General features: G+C 38.2%; 2 long non-coding RNA genes across 5 annotated transcripts in view; one reads left to right on the forward strand and one right to left on the reverse strand.

Annotated features, from left to right (window-relative positions):
- LOC144322038 (uncharacterized) overlaps window positions 1–13,517 on the forward strand; it is a 46,093-nt gene extending 32,576 nt beyond the window's left edge. For 2 of the 4 annotated variants that reach the window (XR_013387602.1, XR_013387598.1), the window contains 3 exons: window positions 4,225–4,381; window positions 12,692–12,776; window positions 13,398–13,517. This is a non-coding gene — a long non-coding RNA (uncharacterized LOC144322038). Of the gene's footprint in view, window positions 1–4,224; window positions 4,382–4,992; window positions 5,250–5,707; window positions 6,173–12,691; window positions 12,777–13,397 lie in introns of those variants that run through there. The other 2 variants (XR_013387600.1, XR_013387599.1) reach the window with 2 other exon arrangements.
- A 4,658-nt stretch (window positions 13,518–18,175) lies between these two features.
- On the reverse strand, window positions 18,176–20,861 carry LOC144321603 (uncharacterized). The gene is made up of 2 exons (XR_013387202.1): window positions 20,673–20,861; window positions 18,176–19,794 (listed from the first exon to the last, which is right to left on the reverse strand). It is a non-coding gene; the product is annotated as an uncharacterized LOC144321603 (long non-coding RNA).
- Window positions 20,862–21,522: the final 661 nt, after the last annotated feature.

Genomic DNA, 21,522 nt, shown 5'->3' on the forward strand with positions numbered 1-21,522 from the left:
TGTGGTGTAGCCAGGCTGGCGGTGGGCAGAGTTGTGGTGCTGCCTGTCCAGAAAGCGGGGATGAGGTGGGAGTGGGAGGGAGGAAACACCACCCAAGCTGACCGGACTGAGTCTGTAGGTGCTCAAATGTGAACCTTAAACAGGATATGTCAGGATTTCTTGTGCAGAAGTTCCCCGCATGTGGAAACACAGCTGGCGAGCAACACCTCTCCAAGCCCTGAAGACACAAACACTCCAAACAGGACAGCCTACTGCGTTCAGCCCATAGAAAAGCCCTGCCTGTTTAATCTCAGAAGTCTCTCCAGCTGCACCGGAATACAGGTGCAAGTCTTTACTTGTCAGATGACTTCTGAATTATTGGCAGGAGCTGTGTGACTGTCGTGGCTGTAATACTCTCTAGATGGAGATGCAGCTTTTCTTCAAAACTGTGCTAGAGGTTTGAGAGAGCCCCTACAGTGATGATAATCCCAACGTCACAAAAAGGTTGTGAGCGCCAGAAAATGAGAGTTTTTACTGTGAGAGTTATTTACTGTTACTCTCCTGCCCAGAAAATTAACTAATAAAAACTGAATTGAAAAGGTGACTCCTCCCTTCCTCCCTTTTGACAGTTTGAACAGATAAGAGTGATCCAGAGATGCTAGGCTGGAAATACATTTTTGACCTTGGGCCCAAATTTAGATGGCTTCAGAAGTATTCCATTTCAAAGAAGGTAGCAGAAACCTGTGGGAGGAATCTTCGATCTTTATTTTGAGGGGTGAGATGAGGCTCGTCTTTGCCCTATGGGGCCACACACTCTTAGAACAGTGTTCATAGCTAATACTGTAGCCAGACTTGAAGATGGCCTCTAACCATCTCTGCCTCATGGTATTCAGACATTAGAATAGTTCTCTGACACTTTGTTCCAAAGTTGCAACAACAGAATATAGCACAAGTAATAATATGTCATGTCTGAGATTAGGTTTTAAGAGGCTATGGCTTCCCTTGGGGTATTCCCCACCTGCCAGCCCTTGCTTTATCATTCACTCAGGGAGAGCAGTGTGCCATATTTAAGCAGCCTTATGGAGAGGTTCACATGACCAGAATTTGCTGGTCTACCAACAGCCAGTGAGGAACTGAGATCCACCAGCCACTGTGTGAGTGAGCTTGGAAGCAGACTCACTAACCCCAGTCGAGCCTTGACATGACGGCAGCCCCAGCCAACTGCTTGGCAGCATTATCGTAAAAGCCTTTGAGCCAAAACCACCCAGTTCAGCTACACCCGGATTCCAAAATAAGTTGCTACATTTCAGGGTAACTTTGTTAGTCAGGAACAGATAACTAATATATAACTACAGAGCCTGTACTCCTTCACATAGTAGATATTCTACAAAACTCTCTTGGCTATAGGCATGAAGGAAGCAAATGTGGACATAAATAGCTAATGAAGAGTCCAATTGGATTACAACATTTTTTCAGTGGCCCTTGATTTAAATATTTCTGTCCAGCTACCCCAGAACCAAAACCATCATCCTTGCCTCTTGGAGAAGACTGCATCGTCCCTTTCTAGTTTGACTATTACTGATTTTAGTTGAAACAGAGCTGTGCTCCTCTAGGTTATTTTAAGCTATCCCTTAGCTGCCTGAAATGTTCCCATTCCACATCCATTTGTTCATTCATTCAACAATAATGAGTGCCACTATTCTAGATGCTGGGGCTATAGCACTGAAGAAAACCAATAAGGCTCCTAGCCTCAGAAGCTTACATCTAGCATACTGCCCTGATAAGCTCTCTCCCTGTCCTTCTGACCTTTTCTACCAGCTCCCTGGGCCCTGAGTCTCTATCTAAGCTCTTGCTTAAGAGGACCCAGGACTTGACAACCCTTTCAATGGGAGCCTGAAAGACACATTTCTTCTGTAAGAGGTAGCATTTATAACAACTCTTAGCAATTACTGGTAGGCATTTAGCCCATAATCAACAACTGCCTAATGCACAGTTATGGGCATGGCACATTCATTGGAGGTAGGCATTTGACCCACATACCTTGCTTCCATACTGCTAATGTATATGTTCCTCACACCTCACACAGTCTTAATAAATCATATTTTATTAGCTGATAGACATTATGATGTGACATTTTCTGCCCAATATCTAACTGGACTTGGACCATGCAGATCAGTAAGATACAAGCAATTCAATTACATAAAAATTGGATAATAGTACCTGAAATGCATTATGTGCCTGAGATGATTTTTCTATCCTCCTTGGATCATCTTTATTCTAGCACAAAGTCTAAGTTAGAGGAGAACTATTCATGTTTCCTAGGTCATGGAATCTAGAAAAATATATATGTTATGAAAACATGCACAAGACAGTATTTCCTGATTCAGCCTCAATCGGCTTTGGTTCCTCCCAAGAAGTATGAAAATTCTCAAAAAAACTGTTTTTTCTGTGTTCCACAAGGACTCTGGCTGGTACTTTTCTTCTCCTGTCCTAGATTCATTCCCACTGTGGACAATAAAGTCGACAGCCACACCGATGCCCACTAAAGGCCCAAAGCCCCCTGCTAAGGCTGCACACCTCTGAGCCAAGGACGTTATCTCCTGAAACTGTGAGGCCCCTTTCGGGCAAAGCTGCTGAAACTATTACATAGGAACCAGGCATTAGTCTGGGTGTGAAGGAATCACTTGAGGGGCTGGCCAGTCTCACTTCTTTTCTCTAGTACCGGTTACCTTTTCTTTCTGAAAATGAAATTTGGCTCAGGCTACTCGTAAACGTACCACTTCCCTACCTGCTTTTCGCAAAAATTTCAGACTTGTTCATGTGGGCCTAAATGCTAAGTGAGCTTAGTTTAGGCTTAAGCTAAGATCCCTGATTTAAGGGTATCCTAGGAAAACTACTTTTCGGCCAATTTAACTGTGTGCTTCCAGAATAACATTATTTGTGAAAGTCACCAGAAAGCCTGGAAAACTTCAGCTGGCAAAAGCATACAGACCAAAAACTGAATGCATTCATTAATCCTGCTTAAATTTATTGACAAAAACCTATTTCCTGCCTTCAACATTTTCATTTCTAGAATTAAGTTTTTGAAACAGAGTTAAGGGTTTTAATATCTTATTCAGTAGATTAATTTTTAGAAAGCCTTTGAAAAATAGGATGACAAGTTCGGCCCATTATAAAGAGGAGAAACTTTGTTTTAGAGAAAGTGAATTTTTTTAGTTGCCAGAAAAGGAAACTCTAAAGTTGATGTTATGTTTAGCTGTGATTTTAAGCAACAACATATAGTTTCTTTTCTGTGGTTCAGAGATAAAAGAGGGTTTTAACGAAACAGGTAAGACCATGAATTCAAATTACATTCATAGCTTTTTCCTCTTACCCTGCTTCCTCATTACTTGCGTGTGTTCTATTTATTTCCTTAAAGTTACATTTTATAAGACAAATTTGTTTTTCATAAAAGATACATGTTGGATTAAATATACCTCAAGATAAGATAAATTAATTAAGATGAGGAAAATTTATAACCCAAAGCTATGAAAAAGAAAATTATGGGAGTAGATAGATTCAAAACTAAAATAACCATGATATTTTGGTATTGTATTAAGCAACAAATGGAATAATAGACTGACAACTTTGCGTTTTCCTTGCCAGTAGTTCATAAAAGTACCATTTGTAATTTGCATTCTATATTGACCTAAAAGATTTTTAAAAAATTAGTCCTTATACACTCAGAAGAGTTCCTGACTGATGAACATACATAATCATTTTAGATAATGAATTAATAAATATATCTGGAGATATCAGAAAGTAGAAATAATACATCTTGAAAAAATGTATTAAGAAGTTATAAAACATTTATATTGATTATTTCAGAGTAGGAGAAAGGTCATTGTTTTCTTCTTTCTACTTTTTTTGTTACTATATGGTTTTATATAAAAAAAACAGATTTTACATTAGAGAAAAGTTTAAAAAGAAGAATAGGAAAACAACTGCCCAACCCCACTGTTACTTTTGTCCCTTTCCTTTGGTAGAACATAGCAGTAATGAGCTAACTGAAAACTGGTCCAGTTCAGCTCTTCTCATTCAGGTGCTGATCCTACAATGCCCCGTGGGATTATGTAGAATGGTACACACCTAGGAGCCAGGCTAAGCATGCAGATTGTTCTCCCTCCCTCTCTCTCTCTCTCTCTCTTTTTGTATACTAACAACTACCTCAAGCGACAGGTGATTATTGCCCTTTTTTGTTAACAGAAGATGACAGTCACCTTTAGGATATAGCAAGCAAAGTGTGACTTAAAGCCTGACTACCTTTAAGGAGAGAAGGTCACAATGCCAGGATGGATCATGACTAAGAGGAGAGCAATATTCAAAGGGAGCAAATATCTTCTCCAGAATTTTGGACTTTATGGTAAGCTTTTCTGTGAATAAAGATCTATGCATTGCCTTTTAGAACACTTCCATTTTTATATTATATTCTTCTATCGGTGAGCTATGAGTTCAGAATACAGACCCATAACTCACTAGTTTTATTTCCCTGCCTCCAAGTAGAAAGCAAAAAATGGAGCCATTAAATGCCTATGAAAAGAAAAAAAGAATCTGTATGTACAGGCATGTTCTCTATAAATATAAATAGCAGGATATCAGACTAGAGAAGGTATAAGATTATTTCAGTGGTATCCAGACATTAATGAAAGCCAATTTGCAATTAGGTAATTAACATAAGAGCCAGTGGTAACAAGCAATGTGTACCTATTCCAAACATCTTTGCTACAAATTGCTGTTAAAAGCTTCTCCCTGCATTTTCTTTGTCTTTCCAAGGAATGGTGATGATATAAGGTAATTCACAGTGACTGCAGAATGCTGCATGTTATTTCATGCAGGCCATTTAGTAACTATGTCAGGTAACCACACAGCAAACCCTTTTAATTACAAGATGGAACAGCTTCCGTTACTACGCTTCAGGCTCTCTAGTTAACCTTGAACTAAAGGTTCATTCTTACAGTTTTCATTTGTCCCCAGTTGTGCTCCACCAGGCTGCCAGGGCTGAAATGACTGGTTGTAGGTTCTGGAGCTTCAGACACACGGGGATGCTCCCTCATCTCTATGCTGGGTACCGCAGGCTTGGCTGCAAATGCTGCTGGGATCCACCTGGTCCTACTTATCAACACTCGACAAATTCTGCTACTCACAGGCTCCATGAAGAAAGTAAAAATGTAATTTTTTAAAAAAATGTAATTGTTGATGACTCAGGCCCCACTGAGGAACAAACGGAACAGAGCTTCCCTAACAGCAAATTTAAGCAAAATACATGCATACCTACATATATTCATTGTCAGTAATATAGAATTCGGGGTTACTTCCCTCTAGCATTCTTTCTCATTTTTCCTCACTAGAAAATGGTGATTCATTTAGCTATGTGTGGCTAAGAAAAATGCATCTACCACATTTAGCTATGTGTAGCTAAGAATCATACACCAGCTATAGTCTTACATATGCCTTCTTTTTTTTCCATCACCTTAGTTACATGTTATCTGCTGAGAGTCCTCTATTTTAAGATTGCTCCATTTTGTATCTTAGTATGTGTCAGGGCAGTTGTTTCCTTTAGCAAAGGTTGACATGCTAATTTGCAGGGCATATTCAGTGTCTTGGATGGTAACTACTCAAAATTCAATTTTCAAATGCACATAATGAATTGTATTTATAGCTCTGGCTATTGCTCTTCATTATTTTGTAGGGAACACATACCGAAAGTTGGAAACAGAGACCTTCGTGGACCCTCTGTAAAATACCTGCCTCTGTGAATGGCTGCCCTCGAGTGCCCTGGCTTTTGACAGTGCAAGAATGACTGCCTTTTGGGGCTGGACTGTACTATGGGGGAGAAACTAGATCCTATTTGTGCAGAAATGGATCACCTCATTGAGAGCTTTCTGTAACTACAACTACCAGAGGCCTATTGCTTAACTATTTCATGACCACATTAATATAGAGTAACACTGTTATGTGTAAAAGAAGCCTCCATCTTTTTTTTCCTTCTTTCCGTGAGGCTTAGGGGGATGGGCAGTGACAGAGAGTTTAAGTGAAATGTTTTGATCCACATTAGAAAAGTTTTAGTTTACCTACAAATTGCATACTAAAAGTTAAAATATTTCACATTGCAGAGAAATAACAACATGGTTTTCTTGACCTTAAAAGACTCAACATTTCTCATTTTCGTAAAGGCTGATAGCTAACCTTATCCTGCCTTGGAGTCCTGAGTTAAAGAGGCATCCCCAGCAAACATGTCCTAATCTACTTCTCCTTCAGGATCAAATTCTTCCTAATGGGGCCCTTCTCCTAATTTCCTGTCTTGTTTCAATACTCCCCTGGCCTGAACTTATAGAGTCTTCCTTGACTCATACTCACAAGCCCCACACATATTATCAGGTAGTAAAATCTTGTATTTTTCGAACCAAAAAGACAGGAAAGATATATTCAATTTTTAAAACACCTAGTGTAAATTATATATTTACCCACAAAACCACAGAGATGTATTTGTTTTGGCTGGAATTATTTTACATCAGCAAAGTAACTTATTATCTCAGGATTATTAAAACATTCCACTGGCTTTTGATGGCATCAGAAGAATTCTTGAAACATGAATTGTAGATTAGACTTAAACTTAAAATGTTCATCAGGTAATTGACCTTGGATATGGGTACAGTGACAAAGACCTGCAACTGAATGCAGTAAAATTTTATAGGTCTGCTCATTTGGTGCTTATCACAACCAGAACAATAATGTGACTTTGAGCCCTAGATGATTATTGGATGTTCGTTACAATCTGAATGCATTATAATAGGAAAAATAATAACCTCAGATGGAACATTTTTTCCCCTTGTTTAGTTAAATCCAGTTTGCTTCATTAACAAAATCTTTGGAATTATGGAATCACAGTTGGTAGAAAGACTGGGAATCACTAGCATTGCTGAGCTATAAAATTGCTCTTGTGTCCATCACAAATCCAACTGCAATTGCCCTAGTTGACTTCCTTCCCTTTTAGTTGGCCGTTATGGAAGACTTCTACGTAGGCTTCCATCCTTTTGCCTCTCTTGGTTATATATACTTCTACTCCATCTTGATCCAAAATTTTCAACCCATCTCTATTAAACATCCTAAGTATAAAACTCCTTAGCCTGGCATTTAAGCCTCTGAAATCTAACTGCAACCTGCATGCTAAGCCTTAACTGCCATTACTGCCTAACAAAATGTGTCAGTGAAAATATACTGCTTCCTATTATTAAGCATAGCAGCTAGGCATCAACTTCTGAGTTGTTGCTCTGTGGGTTCAGATCCTACACTGCTGTTCATTAGCTATAATGTTGTTATCTATTTTTTAAAAAAGATTTTATTTATTTATTCATGAGAGACAGAGAGACAGAAAGAGAGAGAGAGGTAGAGGGAGAAGCAGGCTCTATGCAGGGAGCCGGATGCGGGACTTGATCTGGGGACTCCAGGATCATGCCCTGGGCTGAAGGCAGGCGCTAAACCGCTGAGCCACCCAGGGATCCCCCTCATTAGCTATAATGTTAAGCAAGTTCTTCAACTTCTTTAAACCTTATCTCCTCATTGGCAAAATTTAAAAAACTCAAAACATTAGTAATCTCTATTGTTACTTAAAGTGCTCTTTAGTTCTTTTTTTTTTAAAGATTTATTTATTTATTCATAAGAGACACAGACTGAGAGACAGGCAGAGACATAGGCAGAGGGAGAAGCAGACTTCTTGCAGGGAGCCTGATGTGAGAGACTCGATCCCAGGACCTAGGATCACGACCTGAGCCAAAGGCAGGCGCCCAATCGCTGAGCCACCCAGGTGTCCCAAGTGCTCTTCAGTTCTTTCCCTTCCAATATGCTCATCTCTTTCCCTGGGGGAAGGAGTCTCTATTCTTTTCACACTTTATCAAAAATGTTGAGCATGGTGTCCAGCAATCTGTATTTTAACACATCCTCCAGATAATCCTGTGCACAGTAAACTTTGAGAATCTATATTTATCTCAGTGCTACTACCTAAATTTTTCTTTATGCCTCCCTGGGAGCCTGACCTTTTCTGCCATCCAAACCCTGAGTGTGCTTCATACCCTCCCTTAACACTTACCTTCTTTGCATTGTATTAACTAAATGTGTATATTCACCTTATTTCCCCCCTTAGCCTTGCCAAGTTGTGAACTCTTTACCAGGAGGAGTTTTGCTCACTAATCTTCAAAAAGGAAGCAGGGCTTAACCAAGTTTCTTTCAAATATTTGTTTGGCGGAATTGAATCAAATTATCTTAGCACTCAAGGTATTAGAGACTGAATGAAGAACTAGAAATAGAAGGAAAACTTTTTCTTAAATAACTACTAAGAAGTTTCCTGCTGGAAAATAGAGCAGCAACATGGATTAAATGCTTCAAGTTCTTACGGGAAGCAGAGTTTCAAGATAGGTAGAGGAATAAAATTTCTAACCTTGCAATCACCTCCTCATTCCTTGATTCTGTAGTGTGAGCCATTTTTTAAACATAATTTTCCAGATGCATGATGATGAGTGGCCAAATGTAATATCAAGGCATTTTTGAGGCAAAATGAATGAGCAAGGCTATTGTTTCTATGTAAGAGCTTCCTATCTTGTCTGCTTATAAAAGGCATATATAGTATTTTTCACATTTCCCATTTTTGCTTAAGTAACTTTGAACTTGGGAATGAAGCCAAGCTTGGCCTACTGAATAACAAATCCAGTTAAAACAACACATAGTCTCTATTCTTTCTGAGTGCATGATGTTTGTCATGCACAAAAGGAAAGAGTCCTACTTGTTATAACATCACTCACTAATTAGTACCAATAAGCAATTTTTAAAAAGAAGAAACTAGTAGCTACCCAGACTTTTTCAAATTATGCGTGCACAGTTGTATTTATATATTAATGAAATCATTATGAGCAAAAACACTTTTTGATTGATTGGATACTATCATCTAAACTGATAGCTGGGCAATTACTGAACACAAGCCTAATTTCCAAGCAGTTTTCTAAGTTAGTGTTACTTTCAAAGAATATAAAAGGAATCCATTGCAATCAGTGAAAACTTGATTTCTTTTCATCTAGTGCTTTTAGCTGTATTATTTACTTTCTTCGGAGGCACCCTTAAGTTCTCCATGACATTAGCAAATTGATACACAGCCTGAACTCATATGTAATCAAAAGCAGTGGTAACCTCCATTTCTAACTATCTCTATCAGATTGTTTTCTCCCCTTTGACTGAGATTCATGTGCTGCTGCCCTGACACATTTGAGGCCGAGTCTATATGAGGAAAAAATGCAGATGTCTCTCATCTTTTCAACTTCTTCACCACCTTATTACTTAACTTTCTTCATTCATTATTTGAGAAAAAACAATTGTCACTTTAAATGTTCAAGAGGTGGCTGAGAAAGCCCATGCAGTATGACTTGTAATGTTTTTTATGAGATGAATTGATTGATTTTAGAGAGAAAGAGAGAGCATGTGAGAGAGAGTGGGGAGAGAGGCAGAGGGAGAGAATCTTCAGTCAAAATCCCTGCTAAGCATAGAGCCCATGTGTGGGCTTTGATCCCAAGACCTATGAGATCATGACCTGAGCTGAAACCAAGATTTGGACGCTCAACAAATTAAGCCACCCAGGCACCCATACTTTTTTCTTTTTTTTCCTATTTCTGAGGTCCTCAGCTTTAGAGATTATTCTAAAAGGGTCTAGAAAAAGCTCTTGGAAAAATTCTTAGATAACACCTAAAATGTTCTGGGACTATTCTGCTTGCTGTGACTGGTTATGCATCAAGATGAGAGCAGAGTTTACAGTGATGCCCTGCTCCTGAGTCACAGAACGAATAATCAGCACACAAAAGTCTATTCATCTGCTAGTAAAAGCCAAACAAAAGTAATGGTTCCAGAATCCTTACATTCAGTATAGGTAGACTCAGTTTCCTCAAAGAAAGAAAGAAAGAAAGAAAGAAAGAAAGAAAGATGGGAAGGAAGGGGGATCATGAAATAACAGCTTTCTTGTCAGAAAGAACATAACAGAAAATGCAGATTCTATTGGAGAGATCTAAGAAGAAATACAGATTATAAAAGCAGGGACCAACCTTGAAAACATCATGGTAAGTGAAATGAGCCAGCTACAATAGGATTCCACTGAATATCTAGAGGTATCTAGGATTGGCAAATTCATGGAAACAGAAAGTAGAAAAGGTGTTACCAGGAACTGATGGGAGAGGAGAATGGGAAGTTAGTATTTAATGGGTGCAGGGTTTGTTTGGAATGATGAAAAAGTTCAGGAAATGGATATTGGTGATGATAGCGCAACACTGTAAATGTACTTAACGCCATCTAATTATACACTTTAAATTGGTTAGAAGGGTATATTTTGCCATGTACATTTTACCACAGTAAAAAAAAAATTATATATAATGAAAACAAACCAGCAAATGCAAAAAGCAAGCTAGGACATCATGTGACACAAAGTGACTGATGCTTACATGTTATGAACCTGGAGGCAAGGAAAAAGAATTTCCAGAACTAATAGAGGTAATTCAACTATATTCTCATCTCTAAGAATTATTCACATTTTCCATAGAGGAAAAAACAATAGAAGGTCAAATAATAGAACAGAAAAACACCAAGGACTGAGTAGTGCTATTTCTGAGATGGAGGTAAGATAAGTAGAACAGATTATGATAATATCTTGTCTATTTACAATGATTTTATTAAAGTTAATGTATTCCTTAGACTATCATCCTTACTTGTGAAGACCTGATAAATATCGGCTGGAAAGTAAGAGTCTTTACCATAAAGTCCAGGCATATGAGGTTGAAGTGCAAATGGTGAAATTGTATTTAAAGTTCAATAAAGAAAGGAAACAAAAGACAAAATTAGAAAATCTGGCCCTGTAAGTTTTGTCCAACATTTGAGAGATTCAGTCATTTGAAAATTTACACATCTTTAGAAACAGTTTAAACATTCAGCATCTAGCATGAAAAAGTGATTGGTAAGCATGCTCCAGGATCACAGAAAAAGATTCACTTTGTTAATAAATAGAATGTGCTATAAAAAATACCTCTATTGTATATATCAACACAGCATTTCTTCAAGGGTGATCGCCAGACCAGCAGCAATGGCATCTCCAGGGGGACATGTTGGTGAAGCCAATTCCGGAACTCTATCCCAGAACTACTACATCAGAAACTCTGGGAGTGGGTCTAGCAGTCTGTGCTGTAATAAGCTGTACAGCAAACCACTGTTTTAGGGAAGACTGGAGCGGAAATAGTTAGGAAGCCTGCAGGTGGTTAACCAGATTGAACTGACCTGAGGGAGAATTACGGGCAGACCTCTTGCAGGAGGAAGCTGCTCTGGAAAGTGGGAAAAGCACTGTGGCCTTTGGGGGAGTATTTCCTTCTCTTTCAAGAGGTGTTCCTATTTGCCTTAGGGGAACTAGGTGTCTGCTGCTACTGTTAGTAAAACAAAGCTGTAAAAGTTCTGGGCAGTGAGTGATTCTGCTAATAAGACAGCACAAAGACTCTTCTTAATTTAAAAATATCTGCTTTTTCCTTTCCTCTGCATTTCTCCCCAATAGAAGTGTATCTGCAATTTATTTGTACATTTCTTCAAATCTTTCTGAATGTATATCCATAGCTCATGATTGCCCAGAAGACTTTTTAAGTTAGACCCACTTGTTAGACTATCCAAGAATTTCTACATCACAGCAGCTCATTTGGAGATTTAAGGAGTCTTATTAGACATGTGGCAATTTTTTTGTTCGGTTTGGTTTTTGTTTGTTTGTTTTGTCTTTGTTCTTTTTTCTGTCATGGAATGTCTGGAACTAAAGAACATATTAAGCAGATAATAAAATTCAATATATTTAGGCTGAAGTTATGAAACCCCCTTAACCTCAAATGCTGTCAAGTGATACTTTTGAAGTTCATGCACATGTATTTCTTTTATAACACCTTTAATGAACATTAGCTCTTTTCCTATGTGTCAAAAGTATTCTCACTTTTCTCAAACTGGACTAATAGGCTAACTTAATTCCACATCCTGAAGCCTGCAGCCTGCCCCTCCCCCTGCTGCCTGCCTGCCGCCTTCCCAGGTGTGTTGGCAACGTTCAGAAAGAACAAGATCCAGCACTCTTTGTTGGTTCAGGGCCTATTTCCCAAAGCATTTATGCCCCGCCTCACTTCCCAATCTCCTGACCTGTGGAATTGCCTATTCTCTGGAGCATCACATGAATTTCCAAACTGACATTACTTTGGTAATGTAGAAGAGGAAAAAATTCTCCTCTACCCTCTTAGGATCTCTGGCTGGGCTTAAGAATTAAATAGATAGAAGGCAGATTGACAGGAGAAAAGCATGCAAGTTTTATAGGAACTTACAGGAGGGGGATGGCCTTCACACGAGAATGAAAAACTGAAGTGACTGAAGCAGAAAGCACTTATACTTTTTGGACAAAGAAATGATAAACTGTGAAGAAATAATAAGATGAAGAGGCCTGAGCTGGAGGCAGTAAATTGTGGAAGTGTCAAGGAGATCCAGAGGCAGAACTTGTAGAAGATAAGGTTATCTGAGTAGGTTTGCACAGTTCTATTTCAGTGTCAATTCCAAGTCTCTGGCCATGAGAGTAAGTTCTTCTCTTCCTGGTACACTGACGGTATCTTTTTCATGGGAAATATTATGGCTTTTTTAGGTATAAAAAGGCTAAATAAGAGAGTTCTTCCTGCATATGCTGTTTTCAAGTCCCTTCAGCTCAAAATAATCAAGATTTGAAAATGGTATGTTTGGGGGTAGCATGTCCTAAACTCTTTCAGGTACTAACCTCTTGCCATAATTTGCACTGGCCCCTTGCATTATGTCTATTTCTGGAAGCTCTTGGTAACAACTGCAAAGGATCTAACAAACAGCCCATCAAGCTAGCATTTCTACCAGTCTTCCCAAAGAGAACTGGGCATCTGGAACCATTTTTTGAGTCACGTCATAAAAAAAAAGTGGTTAAATGGAGGTTTTCAATGTAGTTTAAGTGATGGCTCCTCCAAAAATAAAAACAGATATTGACTCCATGCTAGTGGCTGCTGACTAAACTCTGAATACCCAGCTGCCCATCTGAGAATTTCTGATTATGGAATTTATTCGTAATGGCAAAGGTAGTGCACAACACTTAATTAGACCTTTTATTAAGGCGTGGAACATTGCTAAGCCAATGAAATTTAGAAGGGAAGAAACATTTCTAAAACTTTGGTAGAAAAGGACATCATTTTTAAATAAATCATGAAAATATGCATTGACTCTTAGAGTCAGGGTTTCAAGGAAATAAGGTAGCCTGAATAAAGAGGATTAGCTGGTGAGCCAAATGGAAAATTTAATGTACTTTTTTTTTCTTTCCTATTTTATTTTAGTTTGACCTCCTTGGAATCTATGTTTGTGGAAGAACCATGGGTTTTATGTGCCACAGCAACATTTTTATATCCCCATTACAGAGTACAGGAGCCAATCCTCTGTCTCCATGTACCACTAAAAGCACCAATGTTTGTGAGTTGTTCTATTCAATTTGAAAGTAATACTAATAAAAAACAAGAACAACAGTAATAATGACATAAAATGCTAGGCTAAGCTACCATAATAAAAACCCCAAATCTAGTGCCTTAACACAATCAACTTTTATTTCATGTTCAGAAAGTCCAATACAGTCCAGAAGGTCTGCTGTGAAGTTTTCCTTTGATAGTGACTCAAGGATCCAGGCTCCTTGCATATTCTACTTAAAGCATAATCAAGGGTGCTGCTATGGAGGTAGAAGGAGTTGCAGAAAATATACTGGCTTTTAACTGTCTTGGCCTATAAATGACACTTCTCCCCTCACATTTAATTGGTCAGACTTAGTCACATAATGCCAACCCTACAGAGCAAGGTAAGCTGGGAGGCAAAGAGCAATGTAAGAATATTTGGTGAGCCTTTCCCACAAGCAGTTATGACTTATTGACCAATACTATCTATAGTCCAAGCACTGTGAAAGTTAATTTATATGTATTATGTCAGATCCTCAAAATAACCTTTCAAGATTTCTTATTAATTTCATTTTATAAAAAAGTAAACCAAGGCTCACAAAAATTAACTAATTACTTGCATTAGCTCAGATTCTCACAGAAACCTTTAAAACTAGGGATTATTAACTCCAATTTACAAGTGAGACTCATATAGACAAATTTTCCAAAAGCCAAATGTTGAAAGTCAGATTTGAACCCTGAAAATGGTCCCATCTCCTTTCTTCTCCACATGATGTATACAAAGTATAATGCTAGGCTCTGGGAATATTAGAAACAAAAGGAAATTTGGGGACAGGGAAAGAGAGAGGTTTACTACTGCTACTATGATTGCAGATACCGCATCCACAGTATGCTCTGGTGCCTCTAGAGGGTATTTATACCTGGACCAGAGATATAAAGAATAGTATTTCCAAAAGTAAAAAGTCCAGGCACTTGGCCAGACTCAGGCTTTCTTTGAAGTTAATAGCATATACAGTTTAGAATCCTCACTTTCATTGGTACCTTCCAAAGCTCTGGGAGGAACTCCAGCAACATGCTCAGATGATTTTGTATTTCTGTAAAATATAAAAATGTGACATCTTCTAACAGTAATCAGTTAAGACCACTGTCTCTTTCAACTCCTATGTCATACTGGTCACTTAACTTTTCATATTGGTAGTGGTAACTTGCCTGTAGGCATGTTTAACATCCAATTAAGGAGAAATTGAATAGAGTATAAATACATTTACTTTGGCTTCAGTGAGATATAGTCACGAATTCATAATGACTTCCCTGTGTAAATATTATTGCAAGCCATCGTTGTCTAAGAAATGGCTTTCAGGAATATTTTTAATGCTTACTATGCTCACTGACATCACAACGCAAATGTACAGAGCTAAGAGGTGGTATTGTGACATACCGTGTCCTATGGCACCTGGCAACAGAAGTGTGTGGGTGAAGAAGGAAACAGGGAAATGCTTTGGAAAATGCTCCCAAGTCATCAGACCAGTAAAATTATGAGTGGAAGTTGCAGTTCCTACAAATGACTAGTCAAAGTAAAAGTTTTCTTTCTGTCAGGCATATATTCAATAATGCAGCAGATACAATTATAATACACCAAATTTTTTTCCCTTTGGATGCCAATTGCATGAAATCTAAAATTTATTACAATTTCTGTGTTTGGAGGAATGCTGCAGAGAGTGCCATATGTGAATGAAACTTTTAGAGGTTTCCCAAATTTGACAACAACCTATAATTTCCATGATTAATAATGGGTTGTGGAAATAAAGAAACTTCTGCAAACTACCAATGATAAAAAAAAAAAAAAACAAATTTCAAATCAACCATTCTAGAGAAAAAATTACTTTATTCTATTTTCTTTACAGAAAATTATATAAAAATTTTAATGTGTTAATGTGTAAAGAGGCAATCAAAGAGCATACACCCAAAAATATTGGGGAAAGGGCAATTTAATTTTGGGTACTTAATTTAATTTGTGACATTTGTCAGCTCTTAAATTTTATGGGTATATGATTTCTTTTTCTGATTATATATTCACCTTCATACGTATTTCCTGTTTTTTTCTTGAAGAATCCTCTGATTATGTCCCTGCTATAGACTGAATATGTCTCCCACCAAGTTCACGGGATGAAATCCTAATTCCCAACTAGGAGAAAGGGCCTTTTGTGAGAGGTGATTTGGTCTTGAGGGTGGAGCCCTCATGAATAGGATTAGTGCCTTTATTAAAGAGATTCCAGAGAGCTCTCTTGTTCTTTCCATCATGTGAGAACAAAGTGACAATATAGTCATCTGTAAACCAGAAAGCAAGCCCTCTGAAGATGCCTCAGTCTTAAACTTCCCAGTCTCCAGAACTGTGAGAAATAAATTTTTGTTGCTTATAAGCCACTCAGTTTATAGTATTCTGTTATAGTAGTCTCAATGGACTGAGATAGTCCCCACTCAAACCTGGATACACATCAGCTGATAAAATGCCCATGTTACTGACCCAGTAGCACTTCAATTGTTGTAACATTTGAAAATCATGAAAAAAATAAAATAATAAAGGATCTGGATGACAATAATGTAGTTAATTCAATTGCCAGCCACTTCAAAGCAAAATAAGTTTTTGATGTTTTAAATTATTCATCCCAGGAGATAAGTATTTAATCTGCAAAGACATGTGGATTTGAAAATACCCAGCCAAAGATAAAGAACAGAGTCTCTTGATTGTTACTAGCTATATCTCCACAAAGACTTAATTTATCAATCATCAGTACTATTCATCTTTAAAGGACGTTTATGGCTAAATTCAGCCAAGGAATAAAGTCCTTGGGTAAAAGTGGCCTTCATAGAACTAAGAAAGATGTCCTTCTGATACATTCTACATAAAATAAAATAATTTGAACTCTCTAAGGAGAATTATAGTTTCTATCTGGCACAAAGTGAAGTCACTCTCTTGTTAGTTGGATATAGGATACTTTTAATCACCAAGATATGCAAAGAAATTGGATAGTTCCCAGGGAAAAAGGGGGAGGAACTTAATACTAACAATTTGAAGCTTAATAAATAATGTGAATGCTTATACTTAATAGATATCTGATGGATTTTTCTTTTAAGAAGTGTTGCTAGTATCACCAACATCTTCAAAAGGTCTGCTTAGAAGGCAGAAATAGCATTTCTCATAGTGAGTGTTTTTAATAGCATGAAGAAGAAAATGAAACTAAAATAAGACATTGTCCTTGTCACTTCCTATTGGAATATCTCAAAACATGTTATGGAAATTTATTTAGTAAGCCTTAAGTTCCAAATTATTCTGAATTAATGCCACTCTATATTAGCTAAGCAGTCTGTGACCTAGAGAAACGAAGTGATTGTTGAAGGCTAAAGTAGTAAATCAAGTATAAAATTAAGGAGGGCAAAGGGGGAATAGAAACTAGAATCCTGAGCACAAATTCCCCAACTGATCTATTCCAGTAAGTTTCTTCCCAACATAAATGATTCTGTTTCTTCTTAAGAAGACACTAAGGCCCTGTTATCAATAAACTAATATAGTTCCAGAGACTAATTGTCAATCTGAAAGTCATTCAGGTGGATCTAATTATATTCAAACAGCTCTAAAAACGTTGTTAACCACAGATAATTTTAAAGACTTTGATTCTTTAAAATGTACAGAACAACAAATCGATAGAGGCTGTGTTTAGGATAGAAAATCCATTTTGTATAAAAACAGTCCAATTCATGCTTTGTATTTCCTCCAAAGTCTATTTCACTCAAATTCTAGGAAACAAACAAAAATCTATAACTAAATAAATAAAATCCCAGAATCTTTTTTTTTTTCAGTCTGTAAAGGATTTTAGAGATGATCCAGTTAGCCTTCAACTTTCTTGTTCTGCAGACACGAAAGTTTAAATGACTTTTCTGATAGTCATTTCATCAGAGACAGAGTTAGGACCAGAAAACAAATCTCCATTTCTACTACCCCAGGACCATCACATATCAAACTGCCTCTTCCCAAACCTCTACCTACTCTCCTCTCAAAAAAAAGGTAAAGAAAAAAATTTTACTGTGGATGATCATTTGAAAAATACTTCTGGGTACTTCAGAATTTCTAAGAGCCTGAATTTCTCAAATTGTTTGAATCATAATAAAACTCATATTCCCAAAAAGACAGACAGTGAGAATGTGATTTGGATTTTAGGATTAGGTATGGTGTCAGCCCAAGGGTGAAAGAGAAAACAAAGTGAAGGGGGAAGCATATAGTCATAACCATATAGTCAGCAATCCTATTTTAGCCATACGCTGGATGCAGAGGAAAAGGAAATGAAAGGCTTTGAAATGCAGCTGTCCCACTCCCTGATATTTCCACTCAGACTCACTATTTTTCCACCAGGATCCAACACATGTGTGGTGACACATGGAAACAAGGTGAGCTCATGAACCCAGGGGAATAGAGTCCAGCATTCCCTGTGCAGCACCCTGGAAGCGCATGACCACTCCCCACCTCTATCCCTCTCATTGGTAAATGTGAAAGAAGACCTAGTGATGGAAAAACCCATGTCACAGCAGAAAAGAAAAGCCAGAAACAAACTCAAACACCTTACTGCCATTTATTAATTATGCCAGCAGACAACAGATCACTAGATCTAATACCAACGTAGTAGTAAAATAATTTTATTCATTAAAATCAGAGCAATGCGCTCCTTTGGGACACTGGAAGGTAATGGTACCAAAAACTAGTAATCAGTAAAGACTACAAATATAGGTTAAGTCAGTTTTCTATCAAATTTCCTTAGGTAGGTCTTATTTAGCAAAAGAAAACTTCTCATCTGAACACAGTGCATGACAAAGTTTAATTTATAACAGGAAATGAAGCTTTCTTTGATTTCATCTTCTCTTCATATTTGTATGTTTCTGACACTGCAGTATTAACATTTTAAATTGAATCTTTAAATAATCACTATGATGAGAAGTACATTATCAGGAATGCCAAGCTCAGTAGATGACCTTAAGTAAGGTGGTTAGCTGCATTGTTTCTGATAATTTTGTTTTGTGATATATCCTTCTCTTCCTAGTTATTTAGGTCTGGTTTGAATTAAAGTCTGCAGCAGCCTAGAGCTGTGAGAATAACTGAAAGGACATGTTTATAGCTAGAAATCAAAAGGCTTCCTTGTAGTTTGTAGCATATAGTTTATTCACTTAATTACTTACTCATTTGATGAGCATTTATTGGCAACCCCCCCACATACACCATGCCTAATGCCAAGCACTGTGCTACATATACACATAAAACTTGGCCTTGGGATCCCTGGGTGGCGCAGCGGTTTAGCGCCTGCCTTTGGCCCGGGGCGTGATCCTGGAGACCCGGGATCGAATCCCACGTCGGGCTCCCGGTGCATGGAGCCTGCTTCTCCCTCTGCCTATGTCTCTGCTTCTCTCTCTCTGTGTGTGACTATCATAAATAAATAAAAAATTTAAAAAAAAAAAAAAAAAAAAAACTTGGCCTACTTTCATCCCTGTTTCTACTAAGCATTTACCTAACAATGAAGCATGATATTTAGCTGTTCTTTCCCTAGTTCTTATTAGGCTTATTGGAAGAACCAAATGAGATAACATATGTACAATGCTCATTCAGTAGTAGTTTTACAAAAGCAGCCTCTACCTTTGAGCAACTCAACTTGAAAACATGACATGTACATAAACAAAATGTAATTTGAGGAACAGCTGGGTGGCTCAATCGTTAAGCATCCAACTCTTGATCTCAGAGTCATGAATTCAAGCCCCACATTGGTGTGAAGCCTACTTAAAAAAAAAGTAATTCGATATTTGCTACAACAGAGGGTGTGTGTACCAAGTAATATGAGAATACATAGAAAGGAGTGCTAATTCTGTTTGGTGTGGGGATGGAAGAGGTCATCAGTGAAGCATCAGAGAGCAAGTGACCTTCAAGTATGAGTACCAAGGAGCAGAGGGAGACATTCAGAAGACCCAAGATTGACTTTTCCAGGTCCCTGGTGAGTAAATCCCTCCCAATAGAAGGAGGGATTCTTCTAGAAGAGTTCATCCCCTCAGGCTGGCAGTGCATCCCTCCTTGAGAACTGGAAGTTGCTCATTGTAGGCCATTCCTAGCAGTACCCACCACACCTGATACCATTTCATCCACGTCCCACAAGCACACACTGCGGGGCCTGACCCTTCTGAGGCAGCAATTCCAGAAAAATATAGGGCAAAATCAGCAGAGTTGTAGAGGAAGCCTGGTGGGTACCACTGAATAGACCTAGAGTTTAAAAAAAAAAAAAAATTAAAGGTACGTAGGGCTTAGAATGCATTCTACTAGTAAAAAAAAAAAAAAAAAATTCAGCCACTAAAACATTGAAGTGGCTGTTTCTTCTAACATGTAAAAGTAGTCATCTGTAGTCACACAAAGCAATAAGCTTATCACTAATGAAACAATGATCTAGTATGGAGATGGCAAGTAAAAAGTACCAGTGCCCTCTCCTCAATTATTGTTATTATTAATCAATCTTGGCATGCTTTTCCATTGTTCCTGGACACAACCTCAGAACCTTGGCCCTTACTGGGGCACCTGGCTTAATTGACTCAGTCAGCCTCTGCTTCTGCCTTTGGCTCAGGTCATAATCTCAGGGTACTGGGACAGAGATCGGCATCGAGCTCTCTGCTCAATGAAGAACCTGCTTCTCTCCCTCCCTTGCCCATCTCCCTGCTGCACTCTCTCTCTTTCTACACCCCGTTCATGTCAAATAAATAAATAAAATCTTTAAAAAAAAAAAAAAGACCCAGAGCAGAAGAGACCCAGAAAGCACAGCAGAAGCATGCTTTGCCTTTACTGTCATGTCTGAACTAGTAGATCTGTGGAGAATATGCTAATAACAAAGAAACACAATGTAGTGCCTACAGAAAGAGCAGGACTGCATTCTCATTGGTCTGATTAAAGAGAGTCATACAAACCGAAGGTCCAGCTTGACAACAGGTATTCAGTATAAAATGAGGCTGAGACACTATGTTGAATTTTGCAGATTGGCTTATTCAACATTTATGCCAAATCCCTTCTAGAATACAAAAGCTGGAAAGCTTAGAAACAAAAATCCCCTGGTCCCTTTAAGTTTTTAGTTTTGAATAATGGATCAGAAAGACCTTCAGAGAGAGAGAGATTGACAGGATTCCATGAGCATTTTCCTCTCAAGGTCTGTGGCAACACTGTTCTGTGATCAGCAGCAGTGGCAGGTGCCCCCTGATCCAGGGACTTCCGGGCCCCAGTGGGAGGCTGCAGCAGCTCACCTGGATGCCTAGTTCTGTAATGAGGTTTGGAGAGTTGTTCCTAGAAGTTCAGCCCACAGTCTGTTTCCTCATCTTCCTCCTCCACTATGATTTCACAAACCTTTTAACCACCAATGACCTTTCTGCTTAGACTGTTGTCTACAGCTGAACCTTGACTGGTAAAGGCTTGAAAACTTACCTTAGACCATATTTGCTAGAGAAGTAGTATTTGGAAAAAAAAAAAAACAAAAAAAAAACAGTTCTAACACTATGAATGTTTTAGGTAAAACTTACATTCTTGGGGCGCCTGAGTGGCTCAGTCGGTGAAATGTCTGCCTTCAGCCCAGGTCATGATCCCAGAGTCCTGGGATTGAGCCCCGCATGGGGCTCCCTGCTCAGCAGTCTGCTTCTCCCTCTCCCTCTGCTCCTCACTCCCCCCACACACACACTTGTTCTCTCTCTCTCTCTCTCAAATAAATCATTAATGTCTTTTTAAATAAAAAAGACATTCTCGTAGCTTCAGCTATTAGGTCTGTGAAAATGAATTCAAAATCTATTTTTCTACCTTCAATTTCAAACCTCTTCTGCTTTCTCTTGTCTCACGCTGTTTTCTGAACTTCTACACTTGGATTTCCCATTATCAACTAGGAAGTCATATATCTATAATTTCATTCTTCATCTTCTCTTTCATTACCTGAGTCACCCAAACTAAAAGCATCAGAATAAT

This window comes from Canis aureus, chromosome 10 (assembly GCF_053574225.1).
Source record: "Canis aureus isolate CA01 chromosome 10, VMU_Caureus_v.1.0, whole genome shotgun sequence".
Classification (NCBI taxonomy): Eukaryota; Metazoa; Chordata; class Mammalia; order Carnivora; family Canidae; genus Canis; species Canis aureus.